Below are 24,523 nucleotides of genomic sequence, written 5' to 3' on the forward strand. Positions count from 1 at the left end.
AAATAGGAAAACATGGCCTTGTCACATGACTAAAATAGAAAACTGGTAGAACAACTACTGTATAACTATATCTCGTGGAAGGTCAAGATATGTTCACCATCCTAGAATATTCTTCAGTAGTGCTTTATAACTCTGTTCTTACTAACATATAACATATTTTATCATAAGAATTTTATATATTCCATATGCTGGGAAGATTTATGGGTTCCCAGAAAATCTGCTATTGATTTATTGAGATCTCCTCACATCTATGTGACCTTGAGGACATTTGCCAAAATCTAAGCCTCAATTTTCAGAATTGAAATCAGATGACTCTTGATCATGTCACTATGAATTGTTGTAGTAAAGATGGCATTTTGTAATGTTTACATTCTACTTAAAGTAGATATTAAATTCAATTAATTAGCTACATTTTCTGTTTTGGAAGGGTTACTTTGGTGAGTAACATCATGGCTGCACTTTGAAAATTTTTCTTAAAATAAGATATGTATAAATTTAGGAGGTCGGTAATAGTTAATTTTCAATTTTAGCTCATTGTTGACTACAGATCTTTTTATTGAATAGCTCCAAACTACTCAGTGTTAGGTTTCCTAGACTTTTCCTGGAAAATATGACAAAAGCTGTTATTTCCTAGTTTGGGACTTGGTAAAATTGCACAGTCAGCTGGGGACCAGACTCTGAGTAGATAAACTGTAATGGAAATTGTATATTCAAACTAGAAAAGTGTCTGGGGAGCCTCAGGCATGGTGCTAGAAACATTAAAAGATGTGGCTATTCCTGAAAAACCAGTCAAACAGAGAAAGAGAGGAGGTTCATATTCTGGAAAAAAATTAGCTCCTATCCTTGCTCTGCCTTGTCTCCACTCATCTCTTGCCTTGTGTCTCCTGCTAGGGTCTGTTATTAATTATATTCTAATATAAACAGCTGACTTAGGGGTCTTGGGAATACCCCTGCATTAGCAGATCTTTCCATGGTGGACATCAGAGCGCAGGCTGGGGTGGGAGTCAGGGGAAAACAGTATGCAAAACCAAACATGTCTATATGCTTCCATTATTTATATTTCACATACCATTGATTAGCACGTTAGTTTGACCCTGATACAGGTAAAAGGGTTCACCTTTCAGTTTTGTTAAAGAGGAGTCAACAATCTCACTTTTTATTTGATGCACTAAGATTGATGACAAATACTTAGTTTGCCTTTTAAATTAATCTGAGATTTTTACATGTCATTCCAACAAATCACCTCAGGAGACATGTAAGGGTAAAAATCAGGCATGTGTATGGTTATCACTCAGTGAACTCTCAATGCATGTTAGGTTCTGCATAATGTGGCAAATTACAGCAACAGCATTTCAAAACCAGTGTAATGGACTTCAATTTATTAAGGGAACTCCGATATTTCAGTTAGGTTAAGGAAGTTTCCAAGGTCAAACAGCTGACAAGTGTGGTGTGAATTGCAGCCCCGAGAAGCTTCAGACACTGTGTGCTGATGTTCAATCTGCAAAAGCACAGTGTGGTTCTTATCCATTCTTTCTACAGTGTTCTGTGTTTTCTCATTGCCTGAATGAATGATCACCACCTGTTTTGTTGTTTAGATGCCATGACAGCACTGTGTACAAAACTCATTGATTCTATGTACAGTAACAGATTCACTATGATCCTCCCTAGGAAGGTAAACCATACTTCTATGAAAGAAAATTTCATCTAGAATAGTGTGCAAAGCAAAATTTGTGCCTCAGATCAGGACCTTTTGGAAGATTTCTTCCAGTAACTATATTCTTATCATGTAGATATATAGAAGATAAATGATAGATGATGATAGATAGTTTGACAGACAGATAGATATAGATAGATAGGTAGTTGGTAGGTAGATAATAGATGGGTAACAGGTTTATAGAACATAAATAGATGACTGATGGATAGATAGGTACTTAATAAATTGGTAGGTATATAATAGATAGATAGATAGATAGATAGATAGATAGATAGATAGAGTTTTGACAGAACATACTTTCAGAACACTTGGTCTAGAATGGTTCCATACTGACATTGTGATGTAGATGAAATGATGATTGTTTCAGTTGTATCAGAAATTGCTTATGTGATATATTTCTTTTTCTTAATTTAAATGTATTTCTTCAATAACAACCTTAGGTTAATCCCCTATGGCATATGAGAGTATCTATCTAAAATTAGTACTATGATATTTAATTCTCTTGATTTTGATCACATTGGTGGCCATTTGTCTTTTGTGAAACTTTGTCCTCGAATTTCTCTAAAAATTATCGACTTTTGATTTTCCTCTGATTTCTTTTTCTTTTTCTTTCTTTCTTCCTTCCTTTCTTTTCTTTTCTTTTTTTTGTTGAAGTTTTCATTCATGTACAGTGAGTTTTGGTCAGGTCCATCACTCACTCCCCCTCCGACTGGCATGATATTCTGTCCTAAGCATGCTTGTAAAAACCCTCTGCACTTGTTCTCCCTCATTACTGTCAGTAGAAGCCATAGTTAAGGCCATTGCTGGGATGTGACTCACCATACTTCTGCGGCATTGGAATAGTTTTAGACTTGTCCTTAGTAGACTTCTAGGATTGAAAGTAGACAGATAGCCTCAAAAGTAAAAATGTTCACCACTCAAGCCTGAGGACCCATGATTGAGTCTTTTTGTTTCCTGACCACAAAGTTGATAGAAAGAAGCAACTCTCTTGCTTGTCACCGATCTCTACAGAGCACACACACACACACACACACACACACACACACACACACGGAAACTTAAAATTAAATAATTAATTTTTAATCAAAAAGTTGAATTTTAAATCAAAATAATGAGAGAACCTAAGTAAGTGCATCCCTTGTTAAGTTTGCAGGGTGTATGCAAAATAACTGCTCAGGAATGCTTTAGCCTTCTGTCTCCAGGATGATTTCCATTACACATTTGTGCGTATGCCTAGTGATGAGCTTCATGGAATAGATATTTTACTCTTGCATCTCCGTGAAGACTCAGAAGCAGCTCTTCCCTTCTGCCCAGCTCCCTGTGTGTGGGCTTCTTGCGTGGTTTCCTTCTCCTGACATGTTTTCTACCATTAACAATGAGGTTTTGTTTTTACTCACCCAGCAGATGATGAGTGTGATTAATTAGCCCAATTGATTTGTAGCAGGAGGATGGGATATGGGAAAATTACTGCCATGTCAGACTGCCCCGTTTGTGATGGGAAGCATTTCTTAGGAGGTAAGAGGTTTTAAGTAAGTAAAATATATTTGTAACATAAAAGTTACTTCAAAAATCATGTGACTCAAGGACTGTGTTGAGAATGTCCTGGTAACAATGAAAGAGACATTTTCATTTAAACAATCCTTTAGATGTTGTCAGTGATTAGATTAGTTTAATCTGCACCTTGCAAGAGAACATCCTGTGCTGTTCTGTTTTGTTTTTTTGTTTTTTATTTCAGCTTAACACAAACCTAGGAAGAAGAACCTCCTCTGAGTAAGCACTACCTCCCTCAGGTCGCCTGAAGCAAGTCTGTGTGGCATTTACATGATTAATAGTTGATATCAGAGGACCCAGCTCACTGTGGGTTGGAACAACTCTTAGGAGGTGCTATACGAAAGGGCTGGGCAAGCCATGGGGAGAGAGTCAATACCATCACTCCTCTATGGTTTCTGCTTTAGATCCTGTCTCCAGGTTCCTGCCTAGAATTCCTGCCCTGAAATCTTTGCTTAGTGATGGAGGGTGACCTGAGAGGTGTAAGATGAAGGAAATCCTTTTCACTTGGAGTTGGTTTTGGTCACCATCTTTTATCTGTACCTAACTAGGAAAGAGAGGTAGGGAAAAAAAATGTATCAATTGCCCATTTGCTTAAAACAAAACAAAATCTTTTTTTCTTATACACACAACAGAAAATATCACTCTTCAAGCAACTATTAAAATTAGAAACCAAGTAAAATGATGGGAAAACTAACTGAATTCCATGGAGGCATTATAAAAAAAAAATCAGAAGCATGCTTCAGTTGCTGTAGACCTTTGAACCTCTCCAGGATGATTGTGTCATGTTTCAAAGACAACTTGGAATTATCAATTAATTTTACAGGTCAATGGGGTTGTTCTCAATTTTAAAAAGAAACTATAAATAAATGTGAAAAACTCAGCAGGCAGAACATATTTGATTTTAGTAATCTCAGACAGACACTTAAAAGTTAAAATTAAGTTGCACACAACTTTCTCATGGCATCAGCAAAGAAAATTGATGGAAATACAAATTAGAAATAATGATAAAAATGTTATTCTATTTTGAAGAAATACCCAGCCAAGACATACAGGGATTGATGTTAGCTATAGTCGTGTTTAATATCCACATTAATCACCTAGAAATGAGGGTAAACAATATGTTAATGAAATTTGCAGATGGTGCTAAATTGAAGAGTACTAAGTTAGCAGGCATAGCAACTAGGCAGATAAATTATTTTGATGATATACATCTAAGAAAAAGAATGACCTTTACTTTAAAAATCAGGCTAACGCAATGGGTTTAAACAGCAATTTTAAAACTTTATTCAGCATAAGAGGGGAGCAAGGTATATATAATAGCAGGAATGATGGCTACTCCCAGCAGAGTTCACCACAGTAATGTGTGAGGGCATAGGAACTAATATAGTGTTTAAGCATTGGAAATGTTACTTTCTCAATTTATAACAAGAAGAGGAAACTATTTCTCTATGTAGTTCTAGCAAAATAAATATTTATATATTGGAAAATATTTGATGTTTACCATTATGCCAAGATATGGCTAGTACTAAATATGTCTGAAATAAAATGGTTAGTAAGGTTGATTAAGAAGTGAGCCAAGAAGTGAAGTACTTGATGACAGGAGCGTGGTATGGATGGCCCCTGAGAGGCTCTGCCAGAGTCTGACCAATACAGATGTGAATGCTTGCAGCCCCACACCAGACTGAGCAGGGGGACTACAATGGAGGACTTAGGGCAAGGACTGAAGGAGTTTGCAACCCCATAGGAAGATCAACAGTATCAACCAAACAGACCCCTGAGAGCTCACAGGAACTAAACCACCAACCAAAAAGTACATATGGAGGGACCCATGGTTCCAGCAGCTTATGTAGCAGAGGATTGCCTTGTCTGGCATCAGTGGGAGGGGAGGCCCTTGGTCCTATGGAGGCTCGATGCCCTAGTGTAGGGGAATGCTAGGACTGTGAGGTAGGATTGGGTAGGTCAATGAGGGAGTTCCCTCATAGAAGCAGGGAGAAGGGATATAGGGTAAGGAATTTCTGAAGGGGAACCCAGGAAGGGGATAATATTTGAAATGTAAATCAATAAAATAAACAGTAAAAAAGAACTGAGTCTGATAAACTTCTAAAAAATTAAAATAATAATTTTGTACTTTGCAAACCATGGCAAAAGGATCATGAAAGAAGTATGGAGTAATATTCTTCACTTTGCTTTGAGTGGTCAGCATAAGATGGTTTTTGTTATTTTTATTGAAGTCACAACCACAATATTTCTGATAGGATGCTAAGTAAGCAGTTGCATATAATTATGTCTATGTAATCAATTAGTATGTCTCATGTCATGTGAATAGCAGAAGTGTTGAAATAAGAATCAATACCACATCAATAATTGCAAAATAGTCAAACAATGGTTTCAAAGGATCCATGGCAATCCATTTTTCAGCATAGGTAGATGGGGTTTTCGCATGTAGTTAGGGATGAAAGAACAGAGTCATTGAGGGTAGAGTTACCTCTCTGGTGAAAGACCAGAGGAAGCAACAGCACCAGGTATTTATTTCTTGATCCTTCAAAAACATTGCATGTTTAATGCCATTCCCAGGAAGGAATTTATGGGCAAAGGATTTATTTACTTATTAGTGTACTTTTAGTTCTGGGTAGAAGAGGCATGTTTCAAACTGCTATATCCCATAGTTGTAGAAATAAGTATTCTGTTTCTGTCATATACTTTTTTAAAGTATGTATATTTTTAATTACTCTTCACAGGAAGAATAATTTGAAAGCATGTTCTTACCTGAATTGATGTTAAGATACTTTGTTGTTTTTATTTATTATAGTCTGGGTTTTGCAACAAGGACATCATCAGTAAAGGTAAAAGTTCCCACAAGTCGCTCAAGTGAGCGTCTGAGCCACAGCCATCCTCTTCCTCCTCCACCTGCTTTTCTCCTGAGCTGTAGACAGAGGGGAGCTCACTCACACTGCAGGGTAAACAGAGCACTTGGCCAGCTGTAGAACACTGTGTGCTGGGTTACAGTGTTTTGTTCTTTAAAATATTTGGAGAGAAGCAAACGTAATATGCCCCTAAAAACGAACAACAACAACAAAACAGGGATATGAGGAACTGCTGTAGTGTTTGATGTTCTATAAGGATTGTTATCAATCTTTTCCAATATTTATTGTGCTATCTTTGGCCATTTTTCTCCAACACACCACACACACACACACACACACACACACACACACACACACTCCATGGATCAACTCCGTAAAAAAAGAGTGCCAGTATGAAAAAGTTAGAGGAAGGGCTGAAGGAGCTGAAGAGGATTGCAACCCCATGGGAAGAACAACAGTGTGAAGTAACCCACAACACTCAGAGCTCCCAGAGACTAAGCCAAAAACCAAGAAGCATACATGGGCTGGTTCATGGCCCCTGGCCTCAGTGGGAAGGATGTGCTTAATCCTGTGGAAACTTGATGCCCCAGAAAGAGAGATGCTGGTGGTGGTGAGGTGGGGTGAGTGTGTGAATGAGGGAGCAGAAAGGGGGTAGGGGGTGAAGAACTCTGAGAGGAGGGTGCAAGAAGGGGGCAACTTTTAGAATGTAAATAAATAAAATAATTTAATAATAATAACAAAGAACAGGGCGTTTTACTTTCCCAACATGTTACACACATTCGATTTCTCCTTCTTTTCAGAAGTATTTGGTGGTCATTCTGGGTACAATCCAAATGTTCCTTTCTCAGCCAAACTTCACAATATTGTTTTTATTAGTGTCAGTAGTCCTTATTTGGTCCTTTTAAAATTACATATTAATTATATAAAAACACCAATGAGGCTTATCTTGATACCCCAAGCTGTGCATCCAGCATGTGCTCTTCCCACCTTCTACCCAGGCCCTTGTCTTCTTCCCTCGGCATCATTTCCAATCTTTAAAATTTCTTCTTTTTAAAAATTCCTCCTTCCCTCACTTCTAATAAGCACTCTTCCATTCAATGCTTTGACAAGGTTGACATTGGTTTCACCAGCTGGGCAAGAATATGTGATATTTGTCTGTTTGTTTCTGCCTTTCTTTTAAAGTAGAAGTTATCTTACCGTCCCATCTGGTTGCTACAAAGGACAGGATTCCGTTTTTAGAGCAGACTACTATTCTACAGTGTAAATATACCACAGTTTAGCCACTCACTGTTGACAAGAGATGGAAACGGCTCCGTATTCAACTCTTGTACACAGCGTAAACAGGTGAGTGAAAGCATTGTCTTTGCTGTATAGATTTCATTTCCCAGATCATGGAATTAGTGGGTGCCTATAATCCTAGCACTAGGGAGACTGAAGCTTCATTATTAGTTATGGAAAGGCCTGGGCTATACAATGATTTCCGGATCTGCCTGGTTTATATAGTGAGACTTTAGTTCAAATTGCAAACAGGGGTGGGTGGAGGAGTTAAGCACAGAGGGAGAGAGGAGGAAGGGAGAAATGGGGGATGCTCTGTTTTCCTTTGCATTGGAACTTATGAAAATTCTCCATACTGTCACCCCTTTTAACTGTAATAATTCAAGTGCCATGATATCTTTTACCAATTTTGATTACATTCCCATGATTATTGATTTTGGAGGGTTATTTTTTCAGTGTTTGTTGGTCCCTTGTATTTATCCTTTTGAGACATGTCTACTTAGTTCTTTATTTAGTTTTTCTTAGTTTTCTTATCTTGTTGTTGACCACTTTTTTTCAGTTTCTCATATATTCTGGATGTCATTCCAGGACATGTCTTTTGCAAGCATGTTCTCCTGGTCTAGAAGTTGACTGTTGGTCCTGTTGACCGTGGATTTTACAGGACAGAAGATTCTTAGTTTTATGTCTTCCATGTTTATTTGTGTTGCCTGCGTTCTGTGGTCCTAAAGAGAAACTCATTGTCTAGATCAATGTCTTGAACTGCTTCCTCTACATCCTCTTGTAGCAATACTAGAATCTCATAATGAAGATTTATAGTCATCTTTTCTTAAGTATCTCCTGTGCTCACTCTCGATAATAAATCATGAACTATAATCTTTATGTATGGTCTTTTTCTTTATAACAATGCCTGGAAGTAAACCTTGTTTTCTCTATGAATAACTGGATAATACTCTATGAACTGTGTTCTTTATGTACTGTCCTTTTCTTTGTAATAATGTCTGGAAGAAGACCTTGTTCTCTCAATGAATAACTTTAAACCCGGATAAACTGGGAAGTATAGCCAGAGTCCTGTGACAGTTGACAAAGTCTCACTTGTTTGCTCTTTCACTGGACTGTCTTACCCCCATCTGTATTTACTGAGCATTGCCCTTATAATTGTGATTAGTAACTTTGGGGTTTGTGATAAGCCAGTGTATCACTAGCTTTTGGAATCAGGGTATAGAGTCATAGTGCTTTCTTTTAATTCTAGTTTTCGACTCATTAGCTGTATATCTTTGAGCGATTTATTCATCTTCCTTTTAGGCCAGTTTCTCCACTTGAAATCATGAGTACAATTCCTGCTTTGTAACATGGTTCTGGGGATTAAATGAGTTAATAAATACCATGCCATTCCCCCATTTCAAGTATTCCATATCTGCCATATCTGCTAGCTATGATTACTGTGCTATGTAGTCTGTGAACTCCTTAGAGTCAGAATCATGCCTATTCACCCTCTCGTCTCCTCTAGCCAGCACAGTGTCTTGCACATCCTATCGATGTAACATTTCAAAAAATATCTTCATGACAATACTGAGTTGGTACATGAAGAGGGGGGGAAGGGCACAGAGAAGAGCCCCGCATATGACACCAATATGTGGTCATTACGAGTTACATATTCCTGACAGGGAGGGGGGAGGTGAAAGAACCTGTCATCCGTGGTGGACTCCAGCAATCTGTAATTGCACTCTTCCAGCTGGGAAGCTATGATATATGATGCAGAACCAATTTCCCCTTGCAAAGGGGACAGGCGAGATAGGAGAAGCTCTGAGAGCTCTGAAGGCATGCTAAGGTATCAGGAACTGCTCCCCAGCAGCTGCTAGTGTTCCTCTGCTCTCTTGGCTCCGAGCTGCCAATTCAGCTTCTTCATGCTGTGTCTAGGCTTGCTATGCAGTGTTGTTCCTGGTACATACAGTGGTGAAAAAATAAATCCTGGGAGGAGGGATCTGCTTCAGTGATTAAGGTTGACGGACACCGTAATGTGCTATGCTCTCCTGCTCGCTATTGTTCTGACCCTTTCTGTTTCTATACATTTCCTGAATTCTGGCCACTGTCCAAGAATTTCATATTTCTCCCATTCTCCAGTCCTGTAAATAGCCCCCCCCAGTCTTTGTTCCCTCTGCTCTGTTCTCCTAGCTCTTGCCTATGGCTGCCTTTTGAGCACACTGACATATGCTATTTATCTTCGTCTTGTTTCATTCTTGGTGGCATTACCTGCTCTGACCTTGTGTCCAGCCCTAGAGTCCTGGGGAGCAGCATAGCTGTAAGGAGGTAAATTAGTGCCTCATATCAAGTTAAGAATTTTCTTAGTTTGTTTCTTTGGGAGATGAGCTTTCTAGAATAATAGATGACAGACACAAAAGAGGGAGTTGGAACAAACTCTGTTTTGCCCACCCATGCTATCAGCCCTGCTACTTATCTGTGTGAAGCCTAGTTTTTCTATAGATATAAAATGAGGTATACAAGAAAGCTCGTGGGAATATTGTTTTGAATATTTAACTAATTAATGCATGAAAAACTAGTACCAACATAATCCTTATTAAAAACAAATTCCCACTGGTTTAGCGATGAATCATTGATAAAAAGAAGTCTCAAAAATTAAAACTCAGGGCAGAAAGATGACTCAGTGTTTAGGAGTGTTTCTCTCATAGAGGACTCCAGTTTAGTGTCCTGCACCTATGTCAGGTGCCTCACAACAGCCTGTAACTACAGTTCTGGGGGCCCTGACACTATCCCCTGGACTCCTAGAGTACCTTCATATATGTGCACATACCATACCTGGACATATACAAATAGACACAAGATGAAAGTAAATTTTTCAAAAATAAAAATTTAAAGCTATAGTTATTGAAGTATCTTATTCTAGACTAAGAAACTATCTTCAATATCCTGTTGTCATTAAGAGATAACCAAACTTTGAGCAGAGAGGAATATTTATAATCTGTCACTAAGCAATTGAAAGGATTCTTTATTTTCCTGGCTCCAAATGAGTTTTGCCCAGTTTTCTTAATTGTATTTTTGAAGTCTTTAAGTTAACTTATTTAGCCATCCAAAAATCCATCCTTACAGAAACTACTTCCTGCCATGTGCCAGATTCCTTCCAGAGCTCTGGATGTTTTTAGAATGGACATCAGCCCATCTTTATGATCTTGCATTTGTTTCTTGCTTGCTGCTTCTCACATCAGCCTAAGTTTCTGTTTCTATTCTTAGAACTGCATTTATGTGGAGCTGGAGAGATGAGAGATGGCTTAATTATTTGAGATCTTGTACTGCTCTCCCAGAAGATACACAAAAGACAGCTCACAACTACCTGTAACTCAGTTGGCTTCAAGTGGAGCTGATACTTCCTTTGTAAGCACCTGCAATCATCTTCACACATGCACACATGCATGCACACATGCACACACACACACACAGTTTAAATGCATCCATGTACCTGTATATCGAGATGTAAGCAGCAATAATTTTTTAGGAAAGAATCTTGAAGCGTCTAGGACTGAGTCACATAACTAAATCCTTTTTTTTTTTTTTAATCAAAATTCCACAGGCAAGTCTTTAGATAAACATGCTCGGCCCACATCCATTGGGGACTCTCCTTGATTATCTCTTGTTTATCTCATTTTGCCTTTTGATTTCTCTCTTACTTATTAGCATATCTAGGTACACATAAGAATGTTGAGCTAAGTGAAAACCCGAAGAAAGATATCTGCAAACTTGCACAAGAGCAATGGCTGTCTTTTAAACCTTAGTGGAAATGCAACATTTGGTAGGTTCTCAATAATTGTGTTGATAATCACTCTAACAGCCAAACGATATACTTGAAGGGTCTGCTGCAAAGTGTTGATTATTAAAAAAGAAATGTTATGAGCCCTTTCTCTTCCAGTTCCAGGCAGTGTGGGATCCATGGGTTACCGTTCAGACATGGCCAAGTCCAAGAACCACACCACGCACAACTAGATCCACAAATGGTGACAGAAATGGCATCAGGAAATCCGGGTCACAAAGACACAAGTCTCTGAAGAGGCTTAACCCCAAGTTCCTGGGGAACATGCACTTTGCCAAGAAGCCCAACAAGAAAGGTCTGGAAAAGATGCAGGCCAACAATGCAAAGGCAGTGAGTTCGAGCACAGAGGCCATCAGGGCCTTTATGAAGCCTCAGGCCATCAAGCCCAAGATGCCAAAGGGGCTGCAATCTCAGACGTCTGGCTTTCAACCATCACTCCAAGCTTGGGAAGCAGAAGCAGATTCGAAGCTACATGGCCAAGGAAAGTAGGCTCTGCCAACCAAAGCCCAAGGTTCAAACCAAGGCAGAGGCCATAGCTCCAGCTAAGGCTCAGGCTTCAGCTCTAGCTCATGCTCCCAGAGGTACTCAGGCCCCTGGGAAGGCCCCATGGAAAAGGCTCCTGCCAACCTGAAGACAGATGAACTGTTGTGACACACCTACCTACACACTGTTTGCAGATGACCAGTGTTCTATGCTATTTTTACAAATAATCTTGAGATAAGATCTGTTAAAAAATATTATGAGGAAGAACATTCACCTTCACTTCCTCCAACAAGGACACACTTCCTATAACAAGGCCACACCTACTCCAACAAGACCACATCTCCTAATAGTTCCACTTCCTGGGCCAAGCATATTCAAACCACTACAGTCCCTTTCAGCATTTCAACCATAGGGAGTTTTCTTTTCTCTCCTTCTCTTTTCTTTTCTTTTCCTTTCTTTTTTTAACAGTAAATAAGTAACTTTTTAATTTAAGAATAAAAATGAACAAACCAATATGACTTCCAAGAAAAGGTAGAAGAGTCATGGCTTCTATGATGTAGAGGGCAAGTGGAGGCCAAGGCAGTGAGAGGTTGAGCTTAGTCATTTCTTTTGAAAGTTTAGTATTGCACTTCTGTGCTGCACACCTATGGTGAGAATACACCACACGTACATGTGACACGTACATGTGATTATAGAATTAATGAAAAGCCCTTGGCAGAGGAAGTGCTGGGAACAGGGAGGTCATTGTGAGCTGTTATGTGGAAGTGGGTTATCCACTTCCCAAATACTCCCAGTTTCTTCATTCTTCTCTTCCTGTTCCTGGGCTTAATCCCAGGCACTAACAGACTTCACACAGTGCAGCCCTTGACTTAACCTACTTCATCCGGTGACACCTGCTCGATGGCTAGTTGCACCTCTGGAGTGAGCTGCAGCACAGCCTCCAGCTCGTCCATAAACTACAATTCCTCCTCCTCCTCCTCCATCATCCCACTGCTCAGCCACACACACCCCTCTCCAACCCTGCTCGTGATCTGTCTCTCACCAGGACCCCAGAAGAGCAACCCTCCAGGTACAGAGCTTGAGGGAGCCTCTACTTGTTCCAAGTTTTGTTTTCTTTACATCTTAATAACTATTTGGAAGACTGAGATGGCAGTTGCAGCTATGTGGACGGATACTACTGGGAACTGTTAGAATGAGGCAAAGGTCCCTGGATGGCTTCCTAGCTGTCCCTTTTGTGTGCTGGGTGAGCAGAATCACCAATGATGGGGACAATCATCCAAGCAAATGTCTCAACTACAGCCTCAGAAGAATGAACCTAATGGTGGCAGCACTTCTTTCTGCCTTCCCGATGGTTCTGGCAAGTGGGTCAGATTTGATTCATAATAAATGCTCAAAGTAACGCTTGGAACAGTTGAGTATTTGCTGAATCTTGCATAATGTCTGGAAAAAAACTCAGGTCATTCCTGATTTAAATCTATGCTTTTTGACCAGAACTGTGGTGCTACTATTATCAGACTGCAGATTCTGGGGTGTATCTGATGCACTCCTTTTCAGGGTGAGAGCTCCTGCTCTTAAAAGGAGGCTATAAACTAATCAATAAGGAAATAACACCAGTGAAATGAGGTATGATTAAAATACTTCTAAAGATCCGTCTTGGCTGGAGTGACTTGAAACTATTTCATGGAAGAGAGTTAAGGAAAGAACCTTGGTCAGCTATGTACAAGGCATTCATATTGCAACCCAGCCACGCAAATGTATAGATGCCTGGGACCTGTGTTCACAGAACTCAGGAGTTGTCCAGACTGACTAAAACATTCCAAAGAAAGACCAATTTAAAATAGTAGTACACCTTTAATTATCTTCAATAACTTCTAACAGCTTTATTGTTATATTCAAATGGATATGAGGCCTTCCTAAATATTATTTATATGACTGGCTTTTGACTCAGTGATTTCACAACAAGGACAACTATTTTATGAAGAAAAAGTTCAGGAGTATTAAAATACTTTTCCTATGCTTCTCTCTGTCTCACGTAGTGCATCAACATGCACAGGTGTTCTTTATTTACCTTAACTGCATTTGAGTCTTTGCTCAGATTCTCTCAATGAGTGCTCCCTAGTGAGGCTACCCAAACTTGTAACTCACCCCTTAAATTTCCTCTCCGCTTCCCCCCAAGCCCCACACTTACCTCTACCTGATCTACTCTCTTCTCTGCCTAGTTTTTGTCTGTCTCCCTGAAAAGAATGCAAATTCTGAGGAAGGTCTATCTGCCTTGTCCACCACTTTACATCTAGTGCCTAGAACTGGACCTGGAAAACAGAAGATCCTCTATAAATATTTGATAAGGAAGCAAGTGAATAACTTTGTCAGGAGGTACCATGCATTATTTACGTTGACACCTTGCATAGTGAAGGGTCTTCTGACATCACTCCTTTGTGTTTTGTACAGTTTTTTGTACAGGTTGTGTTTTGTACAGTTGGTTGCAATAGTTTCTTCTAAGAAACAGAGTGGGCTTATAACTTTCAATTGAGAGCATAAAGATAAAACTAAGGGGCTTTCAGTGGAACCCTCGTTAAGATCTCACCCTTTTCAATTGACAATGGGTCTTGCTATGTACCTAGGCTAGCCTCACACTCACGCTCCTCCTACTGCAGCCTCCAAAGCAGCTGAGCTTAGCTTGATACCACTATGCCAAGCCTGGTAAGATGTCAGAGAAATGAGCGCTGATAGTTCATAGACCCTTTAAAACAGATCAAATCCCTTCTGAGGAAATTAATCATAACATCCAAAGCTCTCTTGTCAAAAATTAGCACAGCCCAAACTCTTAAAGCCATCATTCCCATAGCAGCATGGCAAGGAAGCTCTTTAGCTCACTCATCATGAGATTAGAGTGGAGGGGCGGAACACCAAGAGCCAGCCCGTGGAGCCTGAGCCACACCTGGAACTGATTTAGGTAATGAGTCATTGGACTCCAAGCAGATGCCATAATAGAGGCTTGAGGGGAAGGTGATATTATATTTTGCATGGGAACATGAATCAAAGAGGGCTAAAACCGGCAGGTCCATAACAGATTTTGTAATATTTCATTGTTCTAAGACAGCTGCAATAATATCTTACCCACAATGCAACGTCAACATTCTACTCTCCAGCAAAGGAAGCTACTTTCTCCCTGAATGTGGAATGGCTTGTGTCTGCCTTCATTAAGTAGGGAGAACTTGATGTCGTATGGCTTCCAGTGCTGTCTTGAAACACAACATAGCTTTGTCTTGGAGTTCTGAGCTTACGGCCTGCCTCTGTTTGAAGATGCTGACAACTGTGTGATTACCAAATGCTTGTGGAAGCCATACAATGTAGGCTCTTCCACTGAATGCTAGTAGAGTTTGATACCTCATTGTCCTTCCTAATGGGGACAAACGATTCTTCTTCACTAGTAACTTTTGTCATTGTATTTGAAATGTATATGCAATACAGTTGACAATGTATTTCACAACATAAGAAAGGAGGCCATGGCTGGAGAAGTTTTAGTCCAGTATGGCAGGGAAGGCATGGTGGGAACATGCTGAGGCTTCGTGGGCAGCAGGAACATGGCTCAGTCTACATGACAGCAGACAGGAAGAAGGTAAAGCAGGCAGGTATAACCTCCAAGGCTTGATTCTAGTTACCTTTATGTTGACCAAGTTCCACTTCCCATAGACTCCACAGCCTTCAAGTAATCTCACAAGATGAGGACAGAGCGTTCAATACATGAATACTTTATTATGATTCTGATATCATATTCTGCCAAGGCACTCTTAGGTTTCAAGTTTTCCTAAAAAAAAAAAATCAATGAAGACCCAAAGGGTAGCCTGTGAATCCTGTTTAAATATCTGAACAGTTATGTCTGTTTAAAATACTGTGTTTCAGACAAGCCTGGCTCCCATGATCGTAACCACAGGTCACCTTAGAATGTGTCTTTGCAGTTTGTTCTAACAACATGGGGCCTCTCTCATTCCTACCTGTTTGCCCTTATCCACTTTCTGTTGCTGGAATAAAATTCCAGAGACTTGATAATTTATAAGGAAAAGTCTATTTAGTCTATGGTTCTGGAGTCTGGTAAGTGCAAGATTGGGCAGCTGCATCTGTTAAGGACCTAGTAGTAAGTATATCTTAAGAGAAAAGCTAAAGGCAATGGTGTTCATGCAGATGAGAAAAAAAGACAAGGAGTGACATCATGTTATTATAAACCACATGTGTTATAGCCAAGGACAGCTGACAGACAGACAGAAATAAAAAAGATTCACTGGTAAGCCACTAGGGATTCTTGAGGTGTCAGAAAAGGCTTGTGAGCAGGGTTGTTACACAGGGAAAAGTTTAATTATACAAAGCAACAAATCCAGGTAACAGAACTTGGGTATATATTTGAAATCCAAAAGCCGATGGTTAAAACAGTAGAATTAGTGACTGTTGCTTATCTGCAATCAAGAAATAAATCATCTCTCATCTTCTATCCGTTATTTTGAGCTGTATGTTTTGAGTACAAAATGATACTCAAGAGAACTGCCTTTTTTTAAAAAAACATCATTTATAAATAGCACAAAACAGGCACATTCTACTTAGTATCATGATGCTTGCACTGTCTCTATTTCATTCATCCCCCCAGGCCCCTGCGAGATTGACCTAATAACTGTCCACTGCTTGTACAGGGTCAAAATCAACCTGTGTCTGTCATCACATAAAGTGTTTCGCCAGCAGTGTGGCCATGCACATAAGTCTTGGTGGAAGAACATGAGAAACTTTGAAAGGGCAGCTCAGAATTAAGATTTTATCAAAGCCAAGTTGAAATATAAAAGCCAATTTTTTTTTTGTTGTTAAATTCTAAATTTAGATGCAGTGGTGTTCATGCGTGCTTGGAATGCAGAAAACGAAGTTAGAAAGGTTGCCTGAACAAAAAGGGGGCAGGGCTGGGTTTTTTTTTTTATTTTTTGTTTTGTTTCTTTTTATAGCTGTAGTTGGACACTATTGGTCTTTCATGTTATAATTAAGCAGTAATGCATATGTGCTTGCACCATCCAAGTATCAGGAAGAATTAAGTCTGACTTTTTTATTAAGTTTTGAATTAATATCCACTGATTTCCTTGAAAGGCTAAAGCTGCCATTTTATACAAAGAAATCATCAGTTGCTTTATACCATAGAAAAGCATCTGTAACAGACACACATTTTCTCTCCTTAGAACAAGAATGGCACAGTGGTAAAGGGTAAGTCTATAAACCTTGTGGTGTGTTAGAAGTACGGATGAAGAAGAAAACTGAAATAATTCAATACGAAAATGAAAACTCAGAACTTGCAATAGACTTTTTAAATGTGTCTTTGAAATGATATTGTAATGAAAACTTTAGAAGGAAACAGGATTCCTTCATCCAAGTTCTTTCTTGTTCCCCTGTGTGCTAGAGTTACTTGATTATAGTTGTACAAATCCCCACACATCGCTCGACATAGAGGGAAAAGTTGAAAAAAGTTGTAGTTTATTAGAGCTGACTGTTTGCCAAGTTCACTTTTGAACCCACACCTTCTTGGAAGACAATGAATTTGTTAGAAAGACATCATAGTTTTTGTTAATTTTGTTGAATGCAATTTTGAATATTCAGGAGGATTTATTTGATCTGGGACTCAGAGACATAAGACTATTGTAAAAGTATTAATTGTGAGGTGATACTGCCCTGAGACAGAGCAGAGAACTTGAACATAAAGAGATCACAGTGGACTCTGTTTCAGGGGATGAGAAAAGAATGTAAAAATGGTAAGACCCAATGGTGCTTTTGTCATAAAATATAAGTTCAAAAGGCATCAATGAAATCAGTCCATCAGATTTCACAACTTGCTCATAATTATCGAGATTCTCAAGTATAATTCATGGGAGTGGTGTGAAAGCAGGAGTCATTTTGAGAGGTCTGGGGCATGAATATTGTTGAGGGAAAAAGCCCTGGTATAAAAAAATTGCTAAGAATGTTTGTCTGGGAAGACAAAGGAAGAACCACTGAGGTGGTTAGTTTTCTGTCTGACTTGACACAAGCTGGAGTCATCTCAGAAGAGGGACTCCTGACTGAGAAAATTGTACTATCGGGTTGGCCTATAGTCAAGTCTATGGGACACTTTCTTAATTGATAATTGTTGTCAACAGTCCAGTCCACTGTGGGCAGTGCTGTACATAAGCAAGTATCCATGGAGTATCTAAGAAAGCAAACTGAGCAAGCCAGGAAGAGCAAGCCAGGAAGCAGTATTCCTTCATACCCTGTCTTTTAGCTCTAGTTTACTGACTTGAGTTCCTGCCTAGACCGCCCTTTATGAAGGACTGTGATCAAATCATGTCATGTAAGCTGAAATAAACCCGTTCTTCCTCAAATTGGTTTTGGTAGTGATATTTTATCAAAGCAATAAAAAGCAAACCAGAACAACTGGTATACCCACATTTAAGATCAGTAGTGGTAGGGCTGGAGAAAGGATGTAGGTTCAATTCCCAACTCTAACTGGAAGCTCACCATTGTCTGTAACTTCTTTCCAGGGGATCTGACATCCTCACGCAGATATACATTCAGGCAAAACACTAATGGATATAAAACTTTTTAAAAAATCAGCAGTGAGGAATAATGCTGCCAGAACAATTAAAGAAATGCAAATGGATAAACTAGCTACTGTTACCTTTGTTCATTTTTTTCCCTACTGCAGATACATTGTGTCATTCATGCTCTCATCCAAAATACTGGCAAAATGTCAGAACAAAGACAATAGAAGGAATCTTGAAAGATGCCATTGAAGTCCTTTCCCCAGAGGTTCCCAATCACGGTTAAAATATCTTTTCACATGTTTGAGCTCTGTTTTATTCTTTTTTCCCATTTTGAAATCTCCTCTGGTGGTCTACAGTCTATTTATACCTATGTCTCCTTTGTCCTTCGTGTTGATTGCTGTACCCTGTCTTCCTGGGCTTCTTGACAGCTACAGGGTGGCAGAGCATCCTGCGCTCTTTACTTTCTCCCCTCCCTATGTTTGTCTTTTAAACCAAGGCTCCCTCCACTTCTCCGTTTCACATATGGCATTGTGAAAGTGCACTTCCTTAGCTAAAATCTCAAGTTAGCTAAGTTTATTCTATAGACCAGATGATTATAAACCTGCCTGTGCTATCACCCAGCCCTGATATATTTTCGCTTCATTTATAAATCTCCTAACCACTAACAGTCCTAACCTTATGTTCAGCAGACAGCAGGTTAAGGCTAAATTTTTTCTCTTTATTTTTAAATTTTCGTATTAGAATTTTTTTTCTTTGCTGTCCTATGATTAAAAATATATATGCTACCCAAGTTCTCACAGTGTTTGGGTTCAGAGTTTCTTAACTATATTTTATTGCTTATTGGTTAAGATTACCTCTGTATCAGGCAGGAATGTGACTGTAGAACAAAAGAACAAGAAAAAGGGCAGAGCTAGCATTTAAAACTTTCTCTGTTATCAGGTGGCTGAGTTGTTATTCTTTTGTTTCCTGTATATAAGCTGCAAAAATATTTCTGGAACCATCTTATCAAAGGTGAATCAATAAAAGCCCTAATCAACTCAGAGACGGCCTATGATAACCTTTTTTTATGATTTCAATAAAGTATATCAGATTCTACATACCAAATGCTCTATACTTCAGAGCTTTTTGTTATAGTCTCAGTCTCTCTCTCTCTCTCTCTCTGTCTCTCTCTCTGTGTGTGTGTGGGGGGGGGGTGTGCGCGCGTCTCTTGTTTGTGTTTTGAGTTTTTTTTTTACTTATGATAGCATTTGGATAATCAACTCAGGAATCTTAAAACTAGCAATGCCAATACCCCTGCCTCTGCCCACAGAGTACAAGTCTTGGATCTGTTGAAATATTCTAATCAGTCTCTCTCTCTCTCTCTCTCTCTCTCTCTCTCTCTCTCTCTTTCTCAGACACACACACACACATCTCTTTGGCATCTGGCTTGTTTTCTTCTTTGTTGTTGCTGTTTAGTCAGTAAAACCAACAGGAATTTTTGTTATCTCTTTCCACTTGCCCTTTTCTAGGCAACTGGAATGGCAACTATGCTGCCGTCTTTGTCTTATTGAACACTGCAGTGACCCGCTTTCAACAGAAGCCTCGGTCGGAGACATGTCATTGAGTCTGAGTTAAACTGGGAAAATAGTCTGTATTGACTGAAAGAAGCAGCTCGAAAAAGGCTAAAGTTTGGAAAGACTTGTGAATAATTAAGAAGAGCGAGCGCTAAGCCAAGTAACCATATTCTTAGTGTATAGTCTATAGAAATCGAGAGTAGGAAACAGATGGAAGTAGAGGTATAGACTCAATATCTCTGGGAATGTCAGATCAGAGATTATTTTTGGAAATGTAAAAGGAGGTTTGTGTGTAGGAGGAGCCCAAAAGCTGGGACACAGATCCTGGGAGGGGTCCGAGGCAAAGAATGAAAATCCCAGCCTCCGGGTCAGGGGCACCTAATTTGTAGAGAAGCTGCTTAACTCTGTTCTCACACCGATTACATAGATTTTCAATTAGCCTACCCTGAATTTTCAAATTTGAGCTACCACCAAGTGATTTATAACTCTTTTCCAGCAAGAGCTGTGTAGTTTTGTGTGATTTATTTTCAGTTGCGTTTTTTTTTTTCCCTCCCTCTACTCCGGTGTTCTAGAAGTATCACGTGTGGTTAACTCTCCTGTGGATTTTTAGCTTCTAGAGATCACAAAGTAGATGGAGCCCGCTAGATGGGTGAGGCGAAATAATGAAAGGATTTAGCAGACTTAAGGACTAGCGCAAGTCCGGGTGCAGGAAAAGCCGCAGTGTGTGCGTGCTTGACAGGACTTGTAGTGCTCATTCAATCTTGGGCAGGAACAAAGGGCTGGCAGGTGAAAGAGAGCAGCAGACACTATCAGGCCAGGTGTTCAGCATTAAGGCCCGCAGTGCTGGAGATCCCAGATGGCTTGAAAGAGAGGTGCGAATGAAATGACCCAGAGAAGTCAGGAGATTGAAGAGATGGCAATAAGCTACATTTAGGTACTTGCAATTAGAGGGATTTCAATTGCTTGGCAGTTACTTGAGTGATAATGAATGTTTGAGTCATCCTGGAACAGGGGACAGATCTATTTATTTTTGAAGAAGTATTGTCCACCGGTTTTAGTGCCTTAGCTGTCCCCAGCCCCCTCTCTGTTGTTGGTTGTTTTCATTTTAAAGAAGCAGGACTATATTTAAAGCCAAAATCCAAAGGAAGAGTCTATGCTAGATAATCATATGTATCATCAAAAGAGGAGAATCTGTAAAAATATTTAAAAATTCATAGTGACATATTATATATAGTATGTATACAGTATATGATGTATTTATCCTGTATATATTATATCCCGTGTCTATTAAATAGTGTGTGCACATGTTCTTGTTCAGGCAAGAACTAATAGAGGATATCTATTTTTTTTGACAAAAGAAGTGCAATACTTATATTTTTCATATGTGTTCTTTATCAACATGTGTGAATTTTAATTTTGTTTAGCAAACAAAATTACCTAATAATTTTTATAAGTAGCATAAAATAATTTGTGCTAGTTTTGGTATAACTACAGGTATGTATGAATCTCGAATTCGTTTCAGATTTTGACTGGAATGAGTGGTTGAAAAATGTATGTGTTGATGATTCTTCAGAAACATGGGTGTTTCCATGTGAACACAACGTCACAAGTTCTAAGAATTCCCTGAAAATGATCACCCTGTAATATGCCTATTTTCTTTGTGTTTTTAAAAATCAGAATAGGTTTCCAGTGATGAAACACACAAAGAAAGTCACTAGTCATAAAGTACTGTCGAAAGAAGAGAAAGGTTCATGTGTCACGATAAAATTAATATGAATATAGACTACTGACTTTTAAAATTATCCTCTCCTTAATGGCTATTCTTTTTTTTAAAGGTTTATTTATTATTATACATGAGTTCACTGTAGCTGATTTCAGACACACCAGAAGAGGGTGTCAAATCTCATTTAGGTGGTTGTGAGCCACCATGTGGTTGCTGGGATTTGAACTCAGGACCTTCCGAAGAGCAGTCAGTGTTCTTACCCGCTGAGCCATCTCACCAGCCCGGCTATTCTTTTTTAAATAAATATTTTATTCATTCCTTGAGGATTGCAACTATTTTGAACATATTAATCCCCAACTTCTCTCCTCAACTCCTCATAGACACTCCTTCATACCCTCTGTCTTTGTGTTTGTTTGCTTGCTTGCTTGCTTGATTTAATTTAGCAACTTATCCATTCCAATCTTTGTTCTTCATTTAGTTCTGGGTAAGGAGCTATCCACCTGAGTGCATTCAGCCGACCAGACCAGAAGTCACACCTTTACAGAAAACTGACCCTCCCATCCTCAGAAGACACTGGGGCTCATGAAAACCTACCCACTCCATGCTGGAATGTTGTTTGGCTTTTGCAAGTCTTATGCAGGCAACCACAGCTGCTATTGATTTTATGGAGACAGAAATTATCTCTTAATACATCAAGAAAGTCACTGCAAAGGACTGAGGGGAAACCATATGGCATCCCTGGTTTGCATCTTGAACGTGCTAACTGACCTTTGTTTTGAGCCAAACCTTTCAGTGACTTTGGACAGCAAACAGTCTCAGAACATACTGCTCTCCTCCAGATCAAGGGAAACAAGAAGGTATTCAGAAGCCTCCATCTCAAGTCTAGATAATCTCTTGGAGTGACGCAAGCCTTAATGAATGAAGCTGTCAAACAAGTTGGAGAACTTTTTACTGGATGCATACTTAATCAGGATGGACACCAGACAGCACTCAAACCGCAGCCATGTCAGTTTGCATGTGCCACAAAGCCTAACACATTTGTTGCAATGTGCTGTGTTCTACTATTTTAGGAATTTGAAAGTTAAAAAAAAAAGTTTGCTATGTATAGAAACATGCTCTAAATTTTATATTGCTATAAAATATTTAAGAGAAAAAATATGCTGGGATTTATATTTTAGATACATATAAGGATTATCAGACTGAGAATATATTTAAATGATAGCAAGCCTTCTCAGTTTTAAGTGACAATTCACTGGATATTAGTATTAGTACATTATCAAGGTAATTCTGCATTTGAGTAGAGGCAATACTGGATACCTAATGAAATAAAGCAGGTTTCCCTTTCCTTTTCAGAGAACACTGCTTCCTTTATTTTTTTATTTTTTTTTTAATTTGTCAGTGTACATTACTCACAGTAGTTCTTGTTATTTTCCTCCATGTGCATGTATTAATTAATGCTCAAGGAGTGAAAATGAGCTCTGACTTTTGCTAGAAAGTTTGTATTTGAAATGAATCTTATGCAGAAATAGGGAGCTGGTGAGATTTATCTAACCCCAGGATACAGGGGTTAAGGTAAGCAGAATGTTTCTCAGTGCATATTGGGCTCAAAGCCTGCCTTACCTTGGCTCCCAGGAACTGCTTGTCTGTTCTCAGCCTCTTAATTACATAAATTATATCAAAATTTCAACATAATGGGTGCTGCAAATCATATCTGGCATCGAAAACTCAATTAGTGGTTAAATTTGGGAGAGTCACTGAGTTGCTCTGAGACGTGTATCTTATGCATAAAATACACAATAACCTAGCATCGCCCCACACTTGGGATGAGGCTCAAATTAAATGGTGTGCATGAATGTGCTTATAAATCATTGTTATGTACAAATATATCATAACTTGGAATCATAAAGTGGGCACATTTATAAGTCTTGAAACAAAATTGAATAATGTATCTTAGTACTTTTGCCAAAGTCTTTCTAAATTTATGTTGCTTCATGAGTCTGAAGACTGCTTACCAGAATCTACACATTTACTGTTATGTGAGGGTCAGCCAGTTTTACATCGAGAAAATGCAGTTTTATGACTTTGGAAGATGATGTCAAAGCCTGTGTTCTCTATACTGCTGGCCCTTGATGAATTTGCTCTAGCAAAGTTAATTTTGGACAGTCAGTCCTAGTCATAGGCCAATAAAGTTGTTAGTTCATAGGCGAAGAAGAAAGAAATGAAATCTATAAAAACTAAAATATAACTTCATAGTTTTGCTTCATAATAGAAAATTTCAAAAACATAGGCTAAAGTGTGGAGGTCTCATAAGACAAAGAGGTGACCTAGGAATTCTAGGCCAAACCATGTGTTTGTGAAGAAAACAGGAATATATTCCTCAGCATGCAAGGTCTCAGGAGACCTGCTATTTTATCTTTAACAGGTTAGGAGGCTGAAAGCTAGCTAAATGGTAGAGCCCTTGCCTGGCATATACAAAGACCTGGGAAACGATGATGATAATTAGGCCAATCCATGTAAATGTATTAAAATTGAAATTCTGACTTTGCATTTAAAGTAAAAACTTAAACATGAAAGCAAGTAATAGAAAAGGCAGACTAATCACAGACTAGCACAAATTCAGATAATAGGATTCAATACAAAAAAACAAATATATATTCACTAATGGCACTGGGTACAGTAAATTATATTTATGATACATATATAGAGAGGCATTTTGTACATCAAAACCCAACAGGGTTATCCTTTCATTTCTATTTGATACATGAAACATGGAATGTCAGGGGAGGTATCAGTCTGATGAGAGTCAGGGTTAACCACTAGGTGGAATGAACATGATTTTTAATTTGGAATTGCTTTCAAGGCAATGTCTAATTTCTGGTTTTAGACAATGCTATGTTTTGCTTTTATAATAAAATTAAAGAAGGAGACAAAAGAGAGCCATTGACGAACTTTGCATGCAAATCACAGGCAGAGCAGGCCTGCACGAGAGAGGAGGAAT

General features: G+C 38.9%; 1 long non-coding RNA gene across 2 annotated transcripts in view; it reads right to left on the reverse strand.

The window, feature by feature from the left end:
- The window catches only part of LOC110291612, a 70,595-nt gene that overhangs the window by 4,688 nt on the left and 41,384 nt on the right, over window positions 1-24,523 (reverse strand). For both annotated transcript variants that reach the window (XR_003836239.1, XR_003836238.1), the window contains exons 5-6: window positions 15,370-15,515; window positions 6,032-6,318 (exon numbers count right to left, since the gene is read on the reverse strand). This is a non-coding gene — a long non-coding RNA (uncharacterized LOC110291612). The remainder of the gene's footprint in view (window positions 1-6,031; window positions 6,319-15,369; window positions 15,516-24,523) is intronic.

The sequence above is a fragment of the Mus caroli genome, chromosome 3 (genome assembly GCF_900094665.2).
Source record: "Mus caroli chromosome 3, CAROLI_EIJ_v1.1, whole genome shotgun sequence".
Classification (NCBI taxonomy): domain Eukaryota; kingdom Metazoa; phylum Chordata; class Mammalia; order Rodentia; family Muridae; genus Mus; species Mus caroli.